The sequence below is a fragment of the Alexandromys fortis genome, unplaced genomic scaffold (genome assembly GCF_014885135.2).
Source record: "Alexandromys fortis isolate MF-2015 unplaced genomic scaffold, M_Fortis_MF-2015_v1.1 scaffold_0, whole genome shotgun sequence".
NCBI lineage: Eukaryota > Metazoa > Chordata > Mammalia > Rodentia > Cricetidae > Alexandromys > Alexandromys fortis.
Genome location: NW_026067949.1, coordinates 8220357 through 8242205, shown reverse-complemented (window position 1 = coordinate 8242205; position 21849 = coordinate 8220357). Strand labels below are relative to the sequence as shown.

Sequence of the window (21849 nt, the reverse complement as noted above, 5' to 3'; positions counted from 1 at the left end):
TCCCTTCAATCAAGTTAGACTCAAACAGGCTATGGTGCTATTACCACTCATAAACAAGAAAAGGGATGTCAGAAGTTAACACTCAACAAACTGTATGTTTGGTACTATGCAAGCCATGTGAAAATGTTCCTGTTTGCTTCTTATAAAAAATGTGAGTAAATTAACACAATTTCCACTTTACAGAATGAAAAAAAAAAGACTCACCATGGCATAGAGTTACTTTACCTAAAGATCAGAATATGGCTGTGTGATTCTAGTTATGAAACTAGGAGTTCTGATAACTATATCTGTCTTGAAAGTACCTACCATCAACTCTTCATGTCCCATGGCAGAGAATTAAAATTCTGTTCTGTACTTCTGTTTTAGCATATGCTAATACATGAGAGACGAGATGATTGGTAATAAGCTGCTCCTCTGAGAGGATAATTGTCAAATGATTCTGAAAGTAGCTGATTTGTTTTTTCCAGAAAAGGACTGCGTTGTGTTGGATTTGAACTGAACCACAGCCACAAGCCATCCGTTTTTCAGCATCCACTCGAACCAATGATAGCCCCATGATTCTCACATGCGCACATTTGTGGCATACGGTGGCAATTGGGACCTCCCAGATGTCTTTGCTCTAGCCCCATCCATCCCCTCTTGAAGCCTTCTGAGAAGAACATCAAAAGAAACCTGCAAATCACTTTTGAAAACTACTATTGTAGTTGTCTTACTAATGAAATTAAAATTTTCTATAATTTATTATCAAGTGTCATAGTGTCCATATTTTAGCAAAGCTTTCACCATTCGTAATTTGCTTACATGTTCATAAGTTAGTATTAGTTTTTCTATATGTTATATATTTTTTAAAAGTATAAACATTGATAGAAAAATATAATTAGAAATGGAAGCAGAAAATCCTAACACTTTCTCCCTCTATTTGTTATAGAATCTCACTGGAAACAGAATGAAAGGCAGCCTCTTAGGGGGCCAAAAAGATACAAAGAACAGGAGGCAGGTTTTCTGGGCCCCATTTTCTTCCTTCCCGGTTGCTTATATACACTGTTAAATTTCCCTAAATATAAGATCACTGAAAAGTAGACTTTCCTGAGCAGCCATGACGGATGCATATACTACACTGAAGACACAGAATTAAATTATAAATATTTACTGAATGCTTTTCCAGAAATACACCAGACATCTGGGGAATATCACACAATTGTAAGGCATGCATTCATTAACTTACCCACTTCAAAAGTATCTCTGGTGCCGACTATACCAGGCTCTATGCTCAGCAATAGACAAACATCCCAGACTAGATTCTGAAACTACTTTGGAGAGGCAGATGCAAAAAACAGATGAACAATGACAATGCTAACAGGATTCAGAGCCCTACAGGTCAGTGTATAATCCAGACTTGAATGAGGAGAGGCTTTGGGAAGCAAATTCTATGTTGTCTTACGCTGTTCTCTAGTACAACAAAAATACCTGAGACTGGGTAATTTATAAAGAAAACATTTGTTTTTAGGGTACTGGTTCAAGAAGCTAAGAAGTACTATGAATTATTGTGAACACATATTCAGGATCTGATGGTGATTTCCTTTCTGCACTAAAATTCCGTGTAGAGCATCTTATGGTAAGACAGCATGTGCGTCCAAGCTTGAATCTTTTCCTTTTCTCAAAAGGACATTTATACTGTTACAGAGCAGGGAGTCGTGTGTATTGTTCATGACCACTGGCATCTCAAATCATAAGGTCATCTTTAATCTCATAAATCACCTTATGAGGTAGGGTCTATCAGCATATACTTGTAGATTGAGTGGGGATGCTCACAAGACAAAGGCTCATGGCGCTCATGGGAATCCCACAGTTCATTCACATTCATGAGATCTTTATAAAGTTGATCCCCAAGTTTACAAACTAGCAAATAATATAATGGGACAAGTAAATGCCTTGGAGTCACTACAAACTCCCACAAACTCATTGACTCAATGTTCTAGCTGATTTTATATTAACTTGACACCAGCTGAGTCATTTTGGAAGATGGAACATCAATTGAGAAAATTCCCCAATAGACTAGCCTGTGGTACATTTTCTTGATTGAAGGTTGATTTAGGAGAGCCCAACTCACTGTGGATGGCACCAACCCAAACACCGTGGTGGTCCAAATGCTATTAAAAAAAAAAAAAAAAAAAACAGGCTGAGAAAGTCATGAGAAGCAAGTCATGAAGGAACACCCTTCCTTGACCACTGCATTAGTTCCTGTCTCTAGATTCCTGCTCTAACTATCATGGAAGTTGGATTACAAGCTCAACAGTGGAATAAATCCTTTCCTCCCCAGGTTGTGCTTGGTAATGATGTTTTATCACAGCAATAGGGTTTCTAAGACACTCACCAAGTTGGACATATAAGGGACTTTTGCTTTGCCTGCTATGGTCTTCTCTATCTTGATGAACAGACATTTCTTTGCATCCCCCTGGGAATACTCATATAGAATTACCTATAGACAGAAGTTTCTGTCCCAGCCAGTTCCTCACTTATTCAGTCCCAAATAAACACTAAGAGGCTTATAATAACTATAAACTGTTTGGCCTATAGCTCGGGCTTAATACTAACTAGCTTTTATGATTTAAATTCACTCATAATTCTTGTCTATGTTCAGCCACATAACTTGGTACCTTTTCTTGGTAAGGCATTTTCATCTTGCTTCATCTGTGTCTAGCTGGTGACTGACTGTCTTCCTTTCCTCTTCCCAGAAATCTCCTACTTTGTTTTCTTAGTCTATACTTCCTGCCTGGCTACTGGCCAATTAGTGTTTTATTAAACCAATATGAGTGACAAGTCTTTACAGTGTACAAGGGCATTATCCCACAGCAATTACCTAATCTTAACAATACCCGTAAGGCCCCATATTTAAATATTATTACCATATAAACTTAGGGGTCAAGCTTCCAATGCATGAACATTAGAGGATCATGTTCAAACCATAGCATAAGCTGAATCACAAATAAGGCAATGAAACAGGACGAGAATGAGCCAGGGATACAACATCTATCTCTAATGATCACAGCTTTCTTTTATATAGGTTATTATTAGGGATACATGAAGAGATAATATGAAAACAAACCTTCCTTAACAATAAGCTCAATTTAGTAAGAAAAAATATGGAAGTAGGCTGACAAGACAATGTTTGCTGGCATTCATTCAATACATAATTATTGGATGACTAACATATGCTAGACACTGGCAAACCATTAGAGGAATGAGTAAGCGCTTGTTGTTAAGCTGTAGTGAAGGTAGAGCATTCATACATAACCACATAAACAGAGATGTGTAGAGAGAGACACACAGAGAGAGAGAGAGAGAGAGAGAGAGAGAGAGAGAGAGAGAGAGAGCGCATATGCCAAAGCCTGTGCAGGCAAGTAGGAAGGCAAACCTCAGGACCTACAGAAATTCCACAACTGGAGCCCAGAAGGGGACAAGAGGACTGTGGAAGCTGTCCAGAGTATGGCAGGTGTATAGGTCTCAGAGGTCCATTAAGAACAGTTTCATATCTGAAAATGCAAGAGTTTCTAAAGCCCTGTAGATCACATTCAATCTTTCCTCTCCCTTCCTTCATCAAACCATGGCAGAGCATCGAACCCTGCCCACCTGCCATTTCTGAGACCAAACTTTGTTGAAGCTGCAGCAGAGTCTTCAAGATGCTCACATTTTAAATGAAGAAGCAGCCAAAATGGATCTGAACAAATTGTGCAGATACTATCCATGCCAGAAAACTTCTACATAGACTAAACAAGTCCTTGAACAAATGGAAAATGCATGTCAAAAAGAGAGAAAAATAATAATATCTTTGTGTGTTTTCTCTTGGGTATTTTGTCATAATGCAAAAGTTTTGAAAAGAAAGTTATTGGAGAATATTATTTTCAGGGGTGTGATATTTGTCTACACTGCATTTGTCTAACTCTACAAAGTTTTGTTACTGTGCCTCTCTAAAACACCCGATTATCCTAATAAAGACATGAATGACCAATAGCAAGGCAGGTGCAAGGACAGACAGGACTGGCAGGAGAGAGGTTACATAGGAGAAACTAGGAGAGAGGAGCAAGAGAACAAGGAGAGGAGGACATTCAGGGCCAGCTAGCCAGCCAGCTACACAGAAAGTCATGGAGGAAGATGTTAAGAAAGATATAAAAAAATAGAAAAAAATTAAAGCCCAGAGGCAAAAAATAGTTGGAGAAAATTAAGATAAGCAAAGCTTGCAAGAAACTAGCCAAGCTAAGGCCAGGCATTAATTCCTAAGAATAAGCCTCTATGTGTAATTTATTTGGGAGCTGAGTGGTGGGCCTCTCAAGAAAGCCATTACACAACAAAAAGTTGATGCACAAATGAGGCAACCAAAAAATGAAAGAATCTCTAACTAAGAAAATGAAAAGATTACCATGCAGAAAATTTCTATGGCTCACAGAGATTTTTAGTAATTAAAAAAAAAAGTAGTCTACCCACTTCATGCAAAAAGAAGGCAAAAAAATTGTAATCTTAGGAAATGTAATTTTGTGCTCACAAATTAAAAAAATGTTAAATAAGAAGGCTGGCTCTAGTTCTTGACACAGAGTTAATCAATGCTTTTCACTTTAGTTTGTACATAACTGAAAGCTATCCAAACCTAGCTATCTCACAGGGCAAACATCTCAGGGATGGAGGTCCAGGCACTGACTGTAGCATGTTTCTCTTTATTTCTTCATCTGCAAGGTCAGCGTGTCCAATAGCTTCCCCTCCTGGACTCAACATGACCCCCAGTGTGACCAGGTTGCCATGCTTCCTGACTTAGAAAAAAAACAAAAAACAAAAAACAAAAACAGAGAGAAACAGAATAGGGAAGATAAGCAAAAAAAAAAAAAATGAAGGGAGGAAAAGAAGAAGCGACTATACCTCTGGAGAGGATATCTAAGTCTCTTTCTTTTGTAAGATGAAAGCATCATGAACTATAAAACTGGTGATCGAGAATTACCAAAGAAAGCATTGTGTTGACTGACTTATACTAGGTAGTCAGCCACTATGAGCCATGAATGGATCGGGCACTGCATCCAGTTGGGGATCCCCTAGAACGGGGAAGAAAGTGGATGAGGCTGGACACAGAGAAGTTAGCTACAGTTAAGACTCGGGTATTTCAGAGAGTGATGGGAACATCCTCACTGACAAGCATATGTATAGCACATGAACTCAAAAGACTGTCAGGGTTGCTAATACCACCACAGTGAAAGGACACTCAAAATTTGCATACTTCACTGACACCAGGGCAACATTTGGGCTTTTCAGTATCTTAGTAAGATAAGCGCACATTATGAACCTTTAATGGCTAGGTGAGACAAGGCCCAAATTCTCATGCTGAAACAAACACTTCAGCTCCTCCTGCAAGCACACAAATGCTGGGTTCTCTCTCTGGCATAGTAAGTTAACCTAAAAACTATTATTTTTTTCTTTTAATGTTTTAGATTTTTCAAGACACGGTTTCTCTGTATAATAGCCCTGGCTGTCTTGGAAATCTCTGTATAGACCAGTCTGGCCTTGAACTCATAGAGATCTGCCTGCCAAGTGCTAGGTTTAAATGAGTGCATCACCATCACCTGGCTTACAAGGTATTCTTTTTCAAAAAAAGTTTAAAATAAATTACCATAATACGTTCTCATGATAAAATGATGGACATACTAACAGCAACAGCCAGGAAATCAGTTGAGTTTTCAGTTTGTACACAATAAACATGCTGTTATTTTTAAGTATTGAGCTATTTTAAAAAATCATATGTAAAATTACTGAAATTGCATTTTATTCCACTTTATCCCATTTTTGATAGAAATTTGGGATTAGGGAAAAGAATGAAAAGTATTTTATTGTATTAATTAATTTTTTTCATTTATTTTACCTCCTGATGCTAGTTTCCTCTCCCTCCTCTCCTCCCATTCCCTCACCAATCCTCCTTTCTACCCCCTACTCCTCCCCATCCACTCTCTTCCCCTGAGGAAAGGGGAATCAACAAAGCATGGCATATCAACTTAAGGCAGGACCAGTCTCCTCTCAATGCTTCAAGCCTGGGTAAGGCAAACCAGCATAGGGGCTAGGTTCCCAAAAGCTAGCTCAAGTGCCAGGGTCAGGTCCTTACACTACTTCCAGGAGCTCCACAAACAAGCCAAGCTATACAGCTGTCATCCAGATGGAGAGGACCTAGGTTGGTCCCATGCTGGCTCCCTATCTGTCAGTCCAGAGTCTATGAGCTCCCAAGAGCTCAGGTCAGTTGTCTCTGAGGGTTCTGCCATCATGACCTTGACCCCTTGACTTACACAATCCCTCCAGTCTTTCTTCAACAGGACTCTTGGAGCTGGTCATGGATCTCTACATCTGCAAAAGTCTTTAGTGTGTGTGTATGTGTGTGTGTGTGTGTTTCAAAACAAAATTCAAAAGAAGAAGAAAGGCTTTTACTAATTTTATTTGGTGGGAGATGAAGAAATGATTCAGTCATTGAAATTCCTTGCTGTTCTTGCGGAGGACCAGGTCTGGTTTCCTACACCCACTCCAGATATCTCATTACTACCTGTAACTCAATCTCCAAGGAATTCTGGTCCTCTACTGGCCTTTCTAGGCACTGCATGTACAATGTACCCAAACAAGTGTACACACACACAAACACATACACACATACACACACACTAAAGACTAATATATTTTTTATAACTTTTTTTTTCAAGACGGGGTTTCTCTATAGCTTTGGAGCCTGTCCTGTAAATTGCTCTGCAGACCAGGCTAGCCTCTAACTCACAGAGGTCCGCCTGCCTCTACCTCCTGAGTGCTGGGATTAAAGGTATACACCACCACCAGTAGGCAAGGTTCTTTTTTCTTTTTCTTTTTTTAAATATGGAATGCTCCATGAATTTGCGTGTCATCCTTGCACAGGGGCCATGCTAATCTTCTCTGTATCGTTCCAATTTTAGTATATGTGCTGCTGAAGTGAGCACTTTCCTTTTTTTTTTTTTTTTACATTTTACAAAATTTATCTAGCTCTTTCTATGTGATTGCTCCTATGACAACTTCTCGGGGAATCACAAAAAATAATTACAATCTGTAACCAACATTTTGAATACTAAGAAGGAGAAAGAGAGAGATGAGGGCTAAGCTTACTGTGAAGAGACAACTGTTCTCTTGAACTATTAGAAGCACAAGTGGAAATTGCAGGCGTCACTGAAAATCTGGACCCTCAGATTAACCCCCCCACACACACACACCTGAGCCTTGCAGAGGAAAGACACATTTATTTGAAATGTACTATCCTGAAGTCATTTACTCAACAAAAAAAGTTCCAACAAATGAAACCAAACAAAATACGATGGTATAACAATTAAAACATGACCTCAATCTCAAGATGCAAGAAGGATCAAGCGTCAGTGTATCTCTCCTTCCTATGTGTTTTGCGTTCATGCCTCATGTGTGTGTGTGTGTGTGTGTGTGCGTGTGTGTGTGGGTATGTGTGTGTGTGTATGTGGGCATGTGTGTGTGGGTATGTGTGTGCGTGTGCAATAAAAGGTGCTTTTATTTGAGGAGAGTAAAATAACTATCCTGATTGGATGTGGCTGGTGCCAAGTAAATTATGATGATGAACTGAGAGCCCTACCTGGCTATAAACTTTACCTGCCTACTAAATACATTAAACTGTCAATTGAAGTATGAATCAGGAAAGGGCTACTAATATTTGCCACAACTGATGGACTTACCATCTTTCTAGGACTTAATCACGCCTCGCTCCCACTTTCTTGTCCTTCATGATGTGGCCTATGTTCCCCAGCAGAGCTGTCATGATTCACTGTTTCTGTGTGGCTAGATTTGCTAAGACAGATAATGACTTTTTTTATGTGCAAGCACTGTGAGGTTTTTCCCACTCCCTGTACAAAGAATACAACTTAAGAGGATGGTAATAAATTGCTGGATTGAATACAGTGACCAAGCAGAAAAGACTAATAAAAATGTCACAAACACATGGTGTAGAATGGCAAAGAACGTGGGGGCACACTGAATGATAAAAGCTTGTGCCTCAGCAACTCAAGGACAGAAAACAATGAAATAAGAGTATTTCTCTCAGTTCCTCCTATCACAGGATTAACTTCCATTTCGTGGTCATTTTGGAGAAAAAAAAAAGTTTTTTGCAAGCTAAATAAAATCAAGCCACTTTACTATACACATATACATGTACACATTCCAAGTACTGGAAATAACTGATGACTGGGTGATCCAAATGGTATAGAAAGCACTCTTTGGGGGCTTTCATCATTTAGATATGCCAAGGAATTAATTGGTACAAAAAGTCTCTGGTGTAGTGTATGTCCACTGAACAATTTTCGGATTGCTATTCTCCTTAAATTGAAACACTTTGTGTCTCTTGGTAATATAAGTTACACGCACATACTCTTACCAGCATGACTGCCTAAAGATGAGCCAAACGTGGACAACAAGAATAGATATGCTAAAGTGGACAGCAGAAAAGCCATGAGGCTTCAATCATACACTGAGAACTATAGATAACTAGGGAGTTTTAAGAGGGACAGTGTCTTCCTCAGGTAAGAGCACACCTGTTGGTTTTCCAAGGTCAAATGGTCAGGCCTGACAACATATATAAAAGTAATACTATAACAAGTGAGCAGCTGGTATTTCGGAATGAAACGGGGCCTGTTGAATAACAAAGCCAGGAAGGATTTCCATATCGAAGGAGCATGAGTGAAAACACAAAAATTCCAGAAGGATATAAAGAATTGCCTACAGACAGTACCTAGTAGGAAGGTCAGGGCAAGTAACTAGTAGTTTGTCTCTGCATTGCTAGGCTTTTCATTCTACCACCAAGGAGGGCATGGAGGAAAGAGGAGAACTTCACAAGAAGCAAAACCAAAACAACAACAAATTATTCTAATATGATTATAAACCTCGGAGTATTTTTTCCTAAGTCAAAACCATTTGATCTATGGATCATACCTACCATTAATTGAACTCTGCCGCAGATATGTCTGTGAATCTTCCTATTATTCAATGACAGCATTACTCTAATTTAATCTAGTCTTACAACAGATGACACTGAGACAAAAGAATGACCAAACATGTTCCAAGTCATATGGCTACTAACCACTGGAGTCAGGACTCAAACGCTAGCTAATGACTGAGTCCACATTGACTCAGTCAACCAATATTGCTTAGATAGAAGCTGCTACTCTCTCACCTTCTCCACGCTTCCATCCTAGCTTCGACAGATAACAGCATACATAAACAAAACATTCAGGACAGGTAGCAGTGTTGGAACTCCAAGAGAAAACCAACACAGGGAAGTGGAAAAGAGTTTGGTGTAGTGTGTGCCTATGCTTCACTATGCAGAACACTTTAACTACTGCAAAAGGGATCATTTTAGCATTTAATAACATCTGAAAATATAATTTAAATATTGAAGGCAATTTGAAGTGAGTTTTAAAACTTACCTTTGGAGATTTGCAATAATATTACTTCTATTTATTTCATTCCTGTGTTAAATCCTTCATATGTCAGTTATCTTGTCAGCTAGTGCTAGGAAATTGCCTTGGGCACAAGAAGGAATACATTAGCTTTGCAGTGATTTCAATCAGAGACAAATGCACATAAAGCATCATTGTCTGGCAACATGATCTATGTGGAGTGGGTGAGAATTCATAAGGGATGCATTCAGCTCAAAGAATGTACACTCTACAAGTGCTTCCACAGCACACTCCAGGATTCCCAGTGACAAGGACAAGAATATACACTCTGTAGGTGCCTCCACAGCACACTCCGGGATTCCCAGTGACAAGGGCAAGGGAAAGAAGTCAAGCTAAGCTAAAGTCATGACAAGTATAGCTGACTGGTTTTACAAAGCCACCCATATGCACTTACAGGCCCACACGCATACACACGCCCCTAATACAAATACAATTCCTAAGTTAATAAAATTGTTACATAAAAATCTAAGTTACTCTAACCTTCAGCACAATTTCAGAATGCAAAGGTCACCTTTGTAATGGTTAAGATCGACGAAGACTGCACAAAGCCTCGCACCTCACCATGCTGATACCAGAAAGGTAATTAATTATATGCCTAAACTACCATGTCTAAAATAATTTCTAATTTAAAAATGCAATCAGAACTACTGAGGAATAATTAAATTGGAAGAGTTAATAGTAGTCTTTCTTATTTGCGTTAACAGGAATAAATAGGGCAAATGAAGAAGGGGGAAGGCCACCCATACAAATAACTTTGTGAACAATTTTCTTATAAGATATATTTCATGGACATTGGAGGTTGATGTATAAGTGCACCAAGATTTGTCTTTCATCATGTTCCATCCACTGGAATTTTCTCTTGGATCTTCAAGAACACATATAAGAATCACTTCATTAACGTATTGCATGACATAAAACTAGTGTACGAAAAATACATGTCAGAATATTATGTGCAGGAGAGCTAGGAAGAGGAGCTAAACAGAAGAAAACTAAAGTGAATCATTCTAATGAAAGTACAACAGAAGTTCCTATAAAAGATGTCACAAGGATGACTGTATTTAATACTGATGTGCAAGCCATGACTTTTTAGCTCAAAAAAATCTTGTATCTGCCTATATTTGAATATTGTTCTTCAACCCAGTTTCTTTAGAAAAAGGAAGCTCTATCCGGACACTATTGTTATGATGACTTGTTCTTTTTTATTTTTTAATTACATTAAAGCTTATATGTAGCTCACGCTTCAAACAGAGGCCTAAAGTGTCAACAGCTGTGGAAAAAGTCATAAAATAGTAAAGTTGTACATTATTCATGTCCTTTTTAAAAAACGAGTTAGCACATCCAGTATACTGTACACTAAGTATCTGTGATAGATGTGTTAGCCCTTGCATCGCTTTTGACTTGGGGAGTCCAAAACAGGCTTTTTCACCTGTCTTTTGTAAAATTTTATTTTTGGTGAAAGGCATGTTGTCTAATGTTTTTCTCACCTTGAACTTGTGTTTCCTGCAATCATTAAACATTGTTTTCAGTTCAAAAAAAAAAAAGCTTTTAAATAAGAAGAGGTCAAACACATGTGTCCATATTTTAAAAACTCTACCAAATTTATAGCTAACTTTTATTTCTTTGTAAGATTTAGTGAGGTTGCTTCACCTAAATTTGACTAAGTATCCTTTCCCTTGGAGAGCAACGATGTTACAGGCTAGCTCATGACAACAAAAATCATTACAGTGCTAAGAGTCTGAAAGCCAGCTCTGTCATTGCCAAGAATGAAGGAAACATTATTTTTTAATCTCCTTAGGTGGGGCTTATTAGTTTGAACTACAGACTTTGTTATGGTTTTTAATGTAATTACTAAAGCTACAGATGTTATTCTTGTTCATTCAGCTTCACTATGTCAAACACATCAACTAAATTACAAGGGATTATGTACTTGGTGGTAAGACGAAAAAGGTATTTCTATTTATTAAATGCAACTGTGTAACTCCCCCCCCCCCCCCGCCATGGGTCTGTAAATGAAAGAATCCAGGGTGGTGAGTTGGAGCATCTGATTAACAACTTTGCTGTAAACTATCAATTAGGTGTGTAATTCATTCCAGGAAAGGGAGGGGGTTACAACACCATCTCAGCCAGGGAGCTGCTCCCCTAGGAAGAACAGACCCCAGGTGCCGATTGCCTTCAGGTATGCCAATTGCTTTTCAAAAGGCTTGGAGAATTAATTGTCCAGGTGCACAATGCATCCCAAGTAGAAAATGACTGAGAACCATAGCTCTTTCTGTCAAGCCTGATGCATTAAAGATCATAACAAAAATGTGAATGTGCAAACCTTCATCAAGGGTATCTTTTATTTCATATTTGTTTGCCTTCTCTGAACCTTAATCCAGCTCTTCATGCTACCATTTGTAGTGTTTGTTCGTAGTGTTTAAGAGGAAGACAGCAATTGACACTGTCAGTTTTAGCCACTCACTGTATATTGAAGGATGATCAAGCATCAAGATAGACTGGTAATCTCATAGAACCAACAAGCTTCCTTTATGTACCCCTCTTTATTAATCTAAGGCTTTCGATAATTCCCATTCAATAGAACAACTGTGCAAAATGTACAAAGGCTGTATGTATTTAACAAAAGAACCTTCCTTATTTAAAAAAAAAAATGCTAGCTGGGCGGTGGTGGCGCACGCCTTTAATCCCAGCACTCCGGAGGCAGAGGCAGGCGGATCTCTGTGAGTTCGAGGCCAGCCTGGTCTACAAGAGTTAGTTCCAGGACAGGAACCAAAAGCTATGGAGAAACCCTGTCAAAAAAAAAAAAAAAAAAAAGCTAGCAGAAGAGAAGTGTCCCAAAATCACTCATAATCCCAGTTTCCAGACCTAATAATTTAATCCCTGGCTTGCTGTAGTGAATAATTCAACCAGTGTAATTCTTTCAAGTTCTATAAAGAATCCCTAACAAATTTATGAGAAAGAACCATAAAAATATCTTAGATACATTGCAATTTTTTCCCTTCCCTCAATTATTCTGGACCATCCAGTAGAGTCTGGGAGCCTTTATTCAACAGTGTTCCATCTTCTAAAATCATGTACAGCTAGCTACAAATTCGTTTCCAGAACCATGCAATCCAGATATATATATTCGTGCAAAATATCTTAATGTTTGAAGTAAATTTACAAGTTTGTATTGGGCCCATTAGACCTCCTAAGCAAAGAAAGAGACATTCCAAAGGGTCAGGTGACTCTGTTCAGCATCCGCAGCTTGTGATAAAGACTTCGTGGAATGAAGTTAGTAGAAGCAATTTGATTTTTCTTGAAACACTCTTGTCACACAGCCTATTTATTTCCAAATTCAATGTACTCCTATGGTCTTTTTTCAATTCAATATCTATTGGAAAGTATTTATTTATCGATCTATTTTAGAATCCATATGATATATGACACCAAGAGAAAGGTAAGGCAAGATTTTTTGCAAAAAAAAAAAACAATAAATAATTTTTGAACGAATATTACATGGGGCAGAAAGTAGCACAGGCTAGTTACATAGCATTTACTGTATTCCAAGCACCACACATAAACAAATTTCAGTGTGTCCTTAGTGAAAAATTTACTTTACACATGTAATAAGGTTCATTCTAAAAAATGTCCTTGCTTTATATATAAACTTGAAGTTTGGGGCAGGTAACTGAGTAACATTTCCAGAGTTATCCATTAAGTCTTCCAAAGCCAGTAATGCATAAAGAGTGGGCACTCATAACTGGTAGGCTATAATAAAAGTAGGGCGGGGAGCTCAGAGCTTTGAAAAGGCTTGATGGAGGTAAAATTCAATGGAGGAGGGTAAATGTACATCTGTGCTAGGAAGCAAGGTAAGAGCCCAAAAATGTGTGGAATTTCTAAGCAACAACAACACACACACGCACACACATCTGCTTGCAGCCATGATAATGGTAACAAATAATGGGAAATTAAAAGGTCGTGAGTCTTCAAAGCCTGAAAGAATAAATTGATACAGTACAGAAGTTAATTCTAACTAAAGTAATCACTGTCAGAGACAATACAGAGCATGGCTAGATGTCCTATCTCATGTCTACAAAACATTGAGCAAGTACCAAGCTCATCTGCTACACTATAATTATATATATGAAACATTTCTATATATATATTTCATATATATGAAATATTTCTTTTTTTAAGGTACAAACTGAGATTACCTGAAAGGAAAATCAGAATCCTTCTTTTTAGATCTAAAAAGAGCTTCAAAATAGCTAGTATATAGAATTTTAACTGTGACTTTCTCAGTATAAAAACAAGATTTTATCTGGCTAAATTGTTTCCTATAATTCCAAAAGATATTTATTTGTCAAAGGATCTCATATTCACAAAATCTTTTTTTCACTCTCAGTATATCTACCTCTTAATATGTGTGTCGTGAATCTCCACACATACCACCTGGCCATCCTGGAACTACAGGAGACAGAGAAAACTACATCACCTCCTATTCACTAGATACTCACTATATTAGTAGTCAGGTTTATGTCTCTTTAATTTTACATTTTTGATATTCTGACTACCCCAACCAAAAATGTAGATTCTTGTACAAGGAAAGGAAAGTTTCAATAGTTTCCTAGTTGTGTCTATGAATAAAATCTGAGAAAATAAACTATACTGGGGAATATAAAGATTTCTGTATATTAAAGTAATACAGACTTTGGATCAAAGTAAGGAAAACATATAACCTTAACCCCAAAATATCCAGCAGTGTTTCTTAAATAAGAACATATCTCTGTTCAAAGTAGGGTGACTTTAAGTGATTTTAAGAACACTCATTTGTCAAGGTCTCCTACCGTGAATAATGCACAAAGTAGGTTTGCTTTTAGGTGTTTGATTTAAAATTAAGTTAGATAAGTAACTGGGTATGAGACTCGGATGACAGAGTGCTTGTTCTGCATGCTGGAGGTTCTGGGTTACGTTCCCAGCACTGTATACACCAGATGTAATCCCAGCACACTAGTGTGGAAGCTGGATATCAGAAGTTCAAGAGCATCCTTTCCTCTGCCACATGAGAGTTCCAAGCCAACCTGAGAGTTAAAAAACAAGTGCATAGACAGGGATAAACTCTTTTTGTTTTGGCAATGAAAAAAAAGTGTGCTTAGAAAAGAAGCCCCATTGTGGCTAGTAAAATGGTTCATAAAGTAATAGTGCCTTCTACAGCCTAAATTCAATCCTCAGAATGCAAAGAAAGCCTGATATAGTAGCTCACATCTATAATCCCAGTATGCTCTAGGCAGAGAAATGGGAGGCAGAGACTGGTCCAGTGGTGTAAGAAGTCCTTCTGTCTATGTTTTGCTTTTATGGGGTAATAAATAAATCTGTTTTGGCCAGTGGCATTGCAGGAGCATGGCAGGAGTTCCAAACAGATAGAAGAGGAGAGAGTAGGTAGAGTCAGTGAGAAGCCATGTAGCCACCTGCAAGAGACAGACACAATGGAACCTTTCCAGTAAGCCACAGCCACATGGTGATATACAGATTAATAGAAATTGGTGGATTTAACATATAAGAGCTGGCTAGAAATACACTTAAGCTATTGGCCAAACAGTATTGCAAATAATATAGTTTCTGTGTGATTATTTCAGTTCTGGGCAGCTGGGAACAAACAATCAGCCTCCCACAACACAGTGGGAAGGTCAAAGGCCAGCATGCCTGGAGTACTCAGAACAGCAGCAACCAAGAGAAAAGCGGTATCAAAAAGTAGAAGAAACAACCAACTCCAACATTTTCCTATAACCTTTCCACACAGGTCATAGAAGTGAGTGTGTGTACATCCATACACCCACAGATAGAGACGTACCAGATAGGTAACATTAATAAATATAATAACATTTTTAACATGGAAAGTCAGAAACACTACATTATGATAGGATGGTAATTCCTAGAAAACTTTAAGAAACATTTTACTATGTCAGTATACAATCTGGTCAAAACCTTCAAAGTTTCACATGTTCAGATGGAAATTCATGCCCAGATTAAATGAGAGACGTTCATGCACATTTTTAAACGCGTCTTGAAAGTGTCAGCAAGCAAGCTGCAGCTCCTCCCAGCACATTCTGTGCTCCCCATGTTACCCATCTTGCAGACGACCATTCCTTTTTAGTCACTGGCTCATAAAAGAGCAAGAGAGAATTAAGATATCTGAGAGCTCTCGCTCGATATTTTAGTGAGGTAATTTAGAACTTTCAGGATAATGGCATTATTCTGCTCTATTGTCTATATATAACTTTCATCAAAGCAGTAGCTGTCTCCTGAGTAACTGCAATAAAATAATGTACTTTTTTGCCATAAAGTTTTCTAATGTCTAATACCTACTTTGAGCCAGACCTATGAAACAATACATATACAGTAAATTCAAAGAAAAAAAATGTTGAAAAGTAACACTCCAAATTTATTAAACTAATTGAGATTGACCGATAACTCTGATTGCTTTGTAGTCAAAATTGTAGAAGGTAATTTAAATAAATTTATGTGTTTATAAGGTAATTAGTATTATTTTGTAGTCAAAAGTTTAGAGTCTAACTCAACCAATATTGATATATTTACACATTTACAAACTTAGAAATCTTTACCCAAAATGTTTAATTAAGATATATTTTAAATTATTAGTCTAGAAACTTTTTAAATAAGCATTCCACATTGAAAATTGAATTTCAATTATTATTACAGAAAAAGAGGGTGGGTCAAGGTTAAACTGTTTGTCTTCCTTAAAATGTTCATCATGTCTATTGTGTCTCTACTTAGAAAGAGAAATTTCAATGAAACTCGGATATTAAAACCTCCCAGGAAACCAACAGTGAAAGCTGCTAAGAATTTCACAAGGTCCCCCCCCCTTTAGGTGTTAATTAAATGATCATTTAACACTGCAATGTACACACAGCATTTTCATCTCCTGACAGCATAGCCTGTTATAAATCCAGGGTAATAAAAGTCTCGGTGTAAAGGCTCTGAACTTAGTTCCCACAACACTCTAAGATGCCTTGTAGTGTCTAAGGTTAAACATCCAGACACAAAACAAAGCTTGCGCCTACTCGACTCCCAGGCCAATTTTCCCATCGCCTAGTGACCTAGGTAACACTGTGAGCAATAAAGAATAAATTTAATTTCTCCAGCATTTTGTGAGGATTAGGAACAATTGTTGGCTTGCAATGACTTTTTATCCTTGGATTCTTTTCCTCTGGAGCATTCCTCCGGTCCTAAACGAGAATTCTGGTGGTTTAAGACATAGAACAAACAGAACTTTAAATTAGGCTTTTTTTTTCCCCAATCAATTGGAACAGTTGGAGGGGCAGCGATCAACTTTTCTCCTTGCTGCACTCTGCTATTCACATGAAGCTTTAATCTTTCACTTCAAGAAGAAACCTATAGTGATGGAGCAAAGCTATCTTCCCTCTATTCTTTTTCCAGACTTAGCTTATTTCTCCTTTCTTTCAGATTATTTTAAACACTTAAACCAAGATGCTAAACCCAGCCATAAACATTCATTTGGGGTCATTCCAATAAGCAGGGATGTTTTCCTACAAACATTTTACACCACAAATGGTATGCTCTGGTGTGGATGATGCTAAAGGCAACCCTTTTCATTCCTCTCTCTCTCTCTCTCTCTCTCTCTCTCTCTCTCTCTCTCTCTCTCTCTCTCTCTCTCTCTCTCTCTCTTCCTTTTCTGTGACTCACCTTTTCAACTTCTGTCTAAAGATTTCCTAAATCACAATTTCTCAAAATATCTAAAGAACAACCCCCCCCAAAAAAAATGTCAAGGATAAAGAAATAGTGTGGTTATGAAACACGGGTGATTAGGTACCACATACCCTGACTAGAGCCTGTGAATACTGAGAAATACCAGCATTAGGATAAGAGCAGATGAAACAAAAATATCTCCTGACTTTGATTCATTTAATTGTAAAACAATCTTAAAAAGAGTTTGCAATTTTTACCGCATTTTGAAAAAAAAATCTTGAAAATACATTTATAACCACACACATACTTTAAAATACAAAGGACAATGCCCCAGACTTTATTATCAAAACTTCATGAGAAAATACTGTGAGTGAAATACCATATTGTCTTAATTAAGATAGACGGTTTCACTGGTACTGAAAATGACCCTACAGCAAGAAACTGATGTGAACTGGGAAGACATTCTCGGAATCTTTTCTGATACTCTTGAAAGACTTTACTCTGAAGACTTTCCCTTCACTTTCTCATCCAGAAAGACACATCATTAAAACAGCAATTTAAATGTGCCCTAACACATTTCACTTGTTCCTACCTTGATCCATTTTATATTATGAAGTTTAAAACTACTTTCGTCATCAAATGGGAGAACGAGATAAGAACTCATTAAGAGTACCCTGGTTATGACACACCTTCTGAAGCCAAGAGAAATGAAATAGTGTAGGTGTACAGTTTATGTCAGTGCATGATGCTGGAATGGTCAGGTGACTTTGTATATCTACCAGTTACTGAACCGAAGATGGAGTGCAAGGTGAAGTGATAGCTTCAGGAACCTGGCCCACTGAGGGGAAATTACAGGGGCGAGTTTTATCTCCATTGTACTTAACAACAGAAAAAGAATTTTCACCCTTCTTGAAAGCTGACAATGCTACTTTGAATATAGAATCTGAATGAAACGTGTGATACCTCCCAGAAAGTAGATAATATGATCCTTCCAATTTCACTGGTAAGAAAACTTGAATCCAGAAGCAAGTGGCTTCCAGAGATAAAATAAAATAAAATAAAATAAAAAAATCCCAGATTTTCAGTGTAACCTATACAATACTTCAAAACACTTTCTTCAGAAGCAAATCAACTTGATTTCCATGAACTAAAATACAATGTAAACATGTACATACATTAAAACTCCTTCAGCGTTTCCATCAGTACATATATCTAGGATAAAATTTATATAGAATATAGTTCCCAAATTACAATCTTGAGATTGCCATGACAACTTAATAATAACCAAGGTTTAAAAAGTTACACACACACACACACACACACACACACANGAGAGAGAGAGAGAGAGAGAGAGAGAGAGAGAGAGAGAGAGAGAGAGAGATTTATTTTGGGGAGTTGAAAACCAGACATGTAAATATATGCTTCAGGAAACCTTACGATTCTCGATGTGCTCCCTAGGTTTTAATTTACATATCAGTTAAAGCTGAGGCTTAAATATCACTTCCCATGTAAAGGTTACATAACACGCCAAATTTTCCTCTCATATTATAGTGTTCTCCAAACCCAAAGCAGAATACCATGAGTACTTATGGGGGCAGGTAATGTAATGATTAAAAGCATATGTATGGGCAAAGCTAACATTTTTTAAGCAGATTTTGAGCAACCTCCTTGCTCTAGGCTTTCTGGTGCTGGGCACTCTCTCATAGATTTCACAGCAGACTCCACGTGGCAGGTGTCACAGAACTTTGCTCATCACCACTAACAAAGCTACTAGCTACCTCTTTGAAGAAAAGCTATAATATCAAACCAGGGTAATCTTAGTTACAATCTTTAATTTCATTAGATTTGTGACATATAACTCCTACAAATATGTTGTTTTTAAAAGAAAAAATCAGAAGTAGTACTTTTGAATAATTTGGTTAGCATTGTTTTGCTTATCTGTGGCAATGGTTACTCTGAAGTATATACAGGTATCCTTATGCCATTTTCTTTTTCCACACACTTAAAAATTAGCCTTTGATACCTGAAATGGTGGCACACTCCGGTTAGTCACTGTAGTACTTGGGAGGCTGAGGCAGGAAGAGTGTCACAGTTCCGGGCCAGTCATGTCTGCATTGTGAATTTCAGGCCAGACATGGCTAGCCTACTGAGATGTCTCAATAAGTCAGCCAGTCAGTAAGTAAATAAATATCATTTAAATTAATATTTGAATGATAATTTTTTTCATCTTTAATTCTTGTTTATATCTAGTAGTAAAACCAGTCTCTCAGACCAAGTAAAAACAAGCAATATGTTACTTAATAAGTAATAAAGGGCTGGCATTTTAATTACTGGAAGTTAAGCCTTCGATACTTTCTGTCTTCGAGGCTCTTTGCTTTCACACATAAGCAGTCAATCGGATCTCTCATCGAAGTTTCAATTCACAACACACACAATGCTTCCCCAATTGCACTCCAGGACAGATGGGCTCTTCCTGCAGAACTTTCACTCACTCAGCACCTGAGACTCTCAGATAGGCTCAGCAGTGAAGTCAGCGGTAGCCATCACTGCGGCTCCCTCCAAGAGTAATGATCCCAGTCTGAACAATGGTAACCTTAGCAACTGTAACCTGCAATTCCTGCACAGCCAAAGTCAGATTTATTGTGGCAGGGGCAAACAGGCCAAGAGTAAAATGAAGCAGGAAACTATGGCACCTGACACCTCTAGTGGCCCACACTTTAATCAGAGCTGGCAGAAATTAATTCAAGAGGAATTTTTACACAGCTCCACTGTCGTATTCTGCCTTTATGGTTGACTACAAGAATCCTAATGAGACTCTCTTGACATCCCCAAACAAGGTTAGTCGTATATCAGTATAACATTGCCTCAAACTAAGGTATATTTTGCTTAAATGAAAAAGTAAAAGGGGTATCATTTTGATTGCACTGTGTCTACTGAAACCATTCAATGTTTAGAAAACCCAAGGGAACCAAGCATTTAATTAGCCAAGTTATCTCTTAAATTAAATTTGGTTTTCCATAATTCATAATGCCTTCCCAGAGTTACCACTTGCTCATGCAAGTTGCAAACTCGGAACCCAACAGAGACTTAATTCAATACATCAGTTATTGAGACCTCACAAGGGTCAAGTCTCACACTAGATCCATGGGGATATTAAATCATTTTCGTAATATATTCACAGAGAATATTGATAAGCACAATTATAAAACAAAACTTAGATTATAATTTGCAAATATAAACACGGTTTTAGTTTTCTGAATATAAAAATTTTATTTACAACAGCATATTCTTTTCTTGAAACGACCAAAGTCAATGAAGAATTCTGCTATGAAAGTAAGGAAAAATGAAATAAAGACAGCTTAGTTGCGTGTTTGTTACACTAGAGAAATTGATTTGTTACCTTAGTATAACAACAACAACAAAGCCCAAAGTTTCCTTTCTAAAGTTTCCCTTGCCTATAGTGATCTGAAAGTATTCTGACAATCTGAGGTTTCTTAAGTGAAGTGTTGCCACATGACCAATCAATTTAAGCAGTGAAAAAAAAATTATTCATCCTCAGTAATAGTTCACTAGCCATAAAAAAAAGGTATTTGGCTTTAATATTTATAATCTCAGGAAGTTTGGTAGGCCTCAAACTCCTTGTGGAATAATTCCTTGTTTGAAACCACAAATAAAACTTCTATTCAAAAATAGTGTAATAAAGTGTGCCATGAGGACAGAGGTAGATATATTTTATTTTGTTGTTTTCGCTGGGATTTGGAAGATACTAGAGAAAGATGAGTTTCTGTAAAGGTGCCTTGGACACGCAAACTCCGGTGAGATGTCTGGGTAAATATAGTAATACTCAAAGAAATAAACTGGAAACCACAAAACAAACATTTTCAATCAGATGCTTATTCATGGTACCATCAGTGAAATTCCTCTGCAATGAGCCTGAATAAGCAGCTGCAAACTCAGCCGGGAAATGGAGCATCGCACACTTGCAAGCTACCTTGCAGGACAGGCTTATCTGCGTTTTGCATATGCTGCTCATTGGGTTCAGTCCCTAGTGGCCACCCTCTTCAAACTTCACCACAGTCTGCTGCAGTTAACTAGCTCCAGATTGCCCTGAAAAGAACTCTCCTCCATTCTTAGGTGGATCATAAAAACGCGAAACCTCAGAATGAGAGGAGCAAAGGGGAGGAAAGGGTCTCCCTGGAGAAGGCAAGGAGCCGGTGCTGTCTCTTTTAACCTCCACCCTATCACCCTGTGCTTTCCTTCTCCTTACACCTCCCATCTGTCAACAAGGGCTTGTAATTGTATTACACTGTCCTGTCGTTTACACAGAGTTGGGATTATTTTACAGAGTTCTGTTAATGGACTGAATAAATGGTAATGCTATTTAAACTAGTCTCCTGCCCCAGCCAACGCAGCTGTGAGTGTACTACTATTTCTGAGCAAACATCTTGACCTGAACATGCAGTGCTCCTTCGGCCCTTCCAAAGAGAAATTGGAGCAGACAGCAAAGGGAAAGTGTGTTTGGCCGCTAGCAGCAATCAACCGTGTCAAATCATAATTCATATACAGTGTACCCCCCTTTTGCTTTTCTATCACATTCACATTCTGCAAAAATGCACGTGTGACCGGC

General features: G+C 37.9%; 1 protein-coding gene and 1 non-coding gene across 3 annotated transcripts in view; both read right to left on the bottom strand.

Annotated features, from left to right (window-relative positions):
- The window catches only part of Slit2 (slit guidance ligand 2), a 330345-nt gene that overhangs the window by 288071 nt on the left and 20425 nt on the right, over positions 1–21849 (bottom strand). The gene's annotated exons all lie outside the window — the stretch shown is intronic.
- LOC126506621 (U6 spliceosomal RNA) lies at positions 6880–6986 on the bottom strand. Its single transcript, XR_007593277.1, has one exon. It is a non-coding gene; the product is annotated as a U6 spliceosomal RNA (small nuclear RNA).